Consider the following 3,762-nt stretch of genomic DNA (forward strand, 5'->3'; position numbering starts at 1 on the left):
GCAAACAATATATACAATAGTTTTTTCTTGATATTATTGTTTTTCTAGTGGTCTTGCTTAACTCTAGATATTTTCTTCAAATTTCTTTATTTTTCTGAATATAGTTATATTCATGGCTATTTCTTGACAGTCTACTATGTCAACATAAATATTTCCACCTGTGTCACCCAGGCACATGTTGTCTTCAGATAGAAATGAAAATGCAATCACACACACATACATGCATACACACACACACACACACTTTCCTCACCAACTGCATTTTTTTCAAAGAAGTATAAACCATCTTCATTGCATCCTTCTCTCTATTAATAATTAAGAATACACATCAAGTGATGCTACATGAGTTTGAAATGGACAGTGAATCCTGACCTTTTCTACTTGGTAATGTGTTAGTATGGTGTCCTGCTATAAAGTGAGCATATGATATATTTCTTCAAAGCTTTTTATTCTCTATCCCTCTTTCTGATGTGAGGCTTTCTAAGACTACAGTGGTGTGTGCCAGGTAAGTCAGCCCACAGTTTCTACTCACAATAGTTGCAGAGAAGAAAACAAAACTTTAGCATATATATCCCCTCAGACATTAAAGATAGGGCTGATATCAAATAGTTTGGAAAAGAAATAATGAAAATCATATCATGATCCCTTCCTAGAGAGTAGCGTGTGCTGGCACAATATACCTTCCCAGAACCCTTATTAAAGCTCCAGTGACCTCTTTATTCCTCAGACTGTAGATGAGTGGGTTCAGGGCTGGGGTAACTATTGTGTAAAACACAGAAATGATATTGTCTTGCCTAGGGCTGTGAAAGGAACTGGGCAGTACATACATGAATGTGGCAGCCTCATAGAACATTCCAACTACAGTCAAATGTGAAGAACACCAGACAAGGGCTTTCTTCCTGCACTCATTTGAGGGCATATGGAGTACAGTGAACAAAATTAGTGAGTAGGAGGCCAGGATGGCAGCAAGAGGAGGAATGAGGAAAGACACACCCATCACATAAACCATGAGTTCATACTTGGAGAAGTCTGCACAGGCCAGCTTCAGCACTGGAGGGATCTCACAGAGTAAGTGTCTGATCTTCCAGGATTTGCAATAGGAATACTGCATGGTATAGGTGGTATATCCTAGGGCCATCAGAGATGCTAGGACCCATGATGTGTCCACCACGAGCCAGCAGATGCTTGGCCTCATGAAGATCATGTAGTTCAGAGGATGACAAATGGCCACATACCTATCATAGGCCATGAAGGCCAGAAGGAGGTCTTCTGCACCACCCAGTGTCAGTGCCAGGAACATCTGGAGGGAACAGCCCTCAAATGAGATGGTATTGTCTCTGAGCAAAAAGTCTATGACAGCCTTGGGAGTGACAACTGAAGTAAAAAGGAGATCCATGAAAGATAGCTACCCAAGCAGGAAGTACATGGGTACATGAAGATAGGCATCCATGGTGATGACCAGGATCAGCAGTCCATTGCTTATCAGAGCCAATGTGTACAAAGCTGTAAATGTGGCACAAAGCAGTTCAGGAGAGCCACTGTCATCCAGAATCCCCACTAAGTTGAAATCAGTTCCCAAGGTGGAGTTCCAAGGCACCATTATATATGGTCTTTTTAGTTGCCTAGAAACAGATTTTTGGTGGAAACCTTTCTAAGGGAGTTCAAACCACCTTAGAACTACTGCAGATCACTGTGGAATGCTCAACAGGAGTCCTGTATGATGAATTTTTCCTTCATTAGCTAAGTTAGTTGTCTGGTTTCTGAATATCAGAAAAATTTTATTCAATGTTGGCATACCTATAATATGAATAATATGGATTAAAATTTTTTTGAGAATTGAAAATTATAATTTTAATGTATCAATATAATACTCATAAACAAATATCTATATAAATAAATGTAAGCATTTCTATCTCTACATTCACAGATATTGACTTTATTTGTTTCTGGTCAAAATCTACTTCTGATTACCGTTTGTATTTTTAAGTTTTATTCATAAAGAAACTTTGAATTTTTGTTCCACTAACCTGAAATCTTAATCTATTAGCTTTCATTTACTCTTCAAATACGTCCCTCTACTAACTGAGCATACTGGTCACTGGGGGCTTCTGCATACTGCTCTTTGAGGGCAGTGGCAATTCTAAAATGATGGAAATCAAAGGTGATTTTTATCTTAAAGATAAATTAGTAAGATTAGAACAAAAGCATTTGCTCATTTGAAGAAGACAATGCATTTGAAAAGAGGAGGCAGAAACACAGAAACAGCAATTGGAATATTTTCTCTTTCTATGTGATCAATGGAGTGAGTTACCAAGGAGGTACCAAGGAAAGACTCCAAACAATAACATTACCTGGGATGCAGCGCATCAATGTGGGCATGAAAAATGGTTTCCCATCCTCACAAATCTTAGAAGTACAAGGAAAACTGCCAATCTCTGAAATCATACTAAATTGCTGTTTGAAGAAATTGAGAAAGAAATGACATGAAGCATGTGTATGTGCATGTATATGTGTGTGTTTGAAAAAGCATTGATTGTACTTGTTTCATTGTTGTATAGTAGGAAACAGTCCAGATAAAAGGAAGATTCACACCACACATGTTCTCAACTTTACCTTTTTTATATCATTGTTCCTGTACTCTGAGTTTTTCTTCATTTTTATCTCAGATCATGTCTTATGAATAATACAAGTCCTAAAAACCTGACATTGCAAGTCCATGTGATCCACTTTCTTTCATTCACACAGTCAAAATGAACTGCAGTGCACGAGGAACTGCGCTTGATCTAGGGTACTACACAGGTCTTACCTCAGAAACACTGTCTGGAAGAGCATGTTTGCCTATTAAAATAAGAAAGGAGACAATGAAGAGTCCTTGTTGCTCTTCCAGAATACCCAAGATTAGACCCCAACACCCACATCAGACAGCTCCAGACCACCTGTAATTCGAATTACAGGAGATCTAACACCCTCTTCCAGCATCCACAAGGACCTACACACATTCAACACACACACACACACACACACACACACACACACACACAGCAGCTTAGCTCTTCCTTACAGGAAGAGCTTTAGCATAGGGTGAGATAAACATGGAAACACCACCATACTTTGTGGAAATAATCAGAAAAGCTTAAGCAGATAAAGCTACAATTTGGGAAACACTTTTGCATTAGTGTCTGTATTAGTGCTCAGTATTGTCATTTTTAAAAATTAATTACAGCCTGGCAGGGGTGGCTCGTGCCTTTAATCCCAGCACTTGGGAGGCAGAGGCAGGCTGATTTCTGAGTTCAAGGCCAGCCCGGTCTACAGAGTGAGTTCCAGAACAGCCAAGGCTACACAGAGAAACCCTGTCTCAAAAAAAAAATTAATTTCAATTAGCTTCTCTGTGTCACTTTTAGTGTCTATCAGGCATGTGAAGAACTTCAAAATAACATTAGATAGTCCTGTTTGGGGGTCCTATTCATTCTGGTCTATATCAGGCTCTAGAAGTCCAGGAATATCCAGGTAAAGCAAAAGTTAGCACTGACAATTTTATCAGAAGTCCAGTCTGTGGAATTCTCATAACTTAGTTGTGGCCAGAGGGTACAATAATTTCAAGTGTTTATGAATGTAAGAACAATTGTGCTCTGAAGACAGAGGCACTAGGGAATCTCAGAGAGAGCAGTGTGCTTTGGATGCTGTTTCTCAAAGCTCTTGAGCCATTCATATTGCCTAAATCAGAGACAGAGCCCTTACCTCCAACACCAAAAGGCACAGATT

At 39.2% G+C, this 3,762-nt stretch overlaps 1 pseudogene; it reads right to left on the reverse strand.

The window, feature by feature from the left end:
- Positions 1 to 649: 649 nt before the first annotated feature.
- On the reverse strand, positions 650 to 1,600 carry LOC110298923 (annotated as a pseudogene).
- Positions 1,601 to 3,762: the final 2,162 nt, after the last annotated feature.

Source organism: Mus caroli, chromosome 7 (genome assembly GCF_900094665.2).
Source record: "Mus caroli chromosome 7, CAROLI_EIJ_v1.1, whole genome shotgun sequence".
Taxonomy (NCBI): Eukaryota; Metazoa; Chordata; class Mammalia; order Rodentia; family Muridae; genus Mus; species Mus caroli.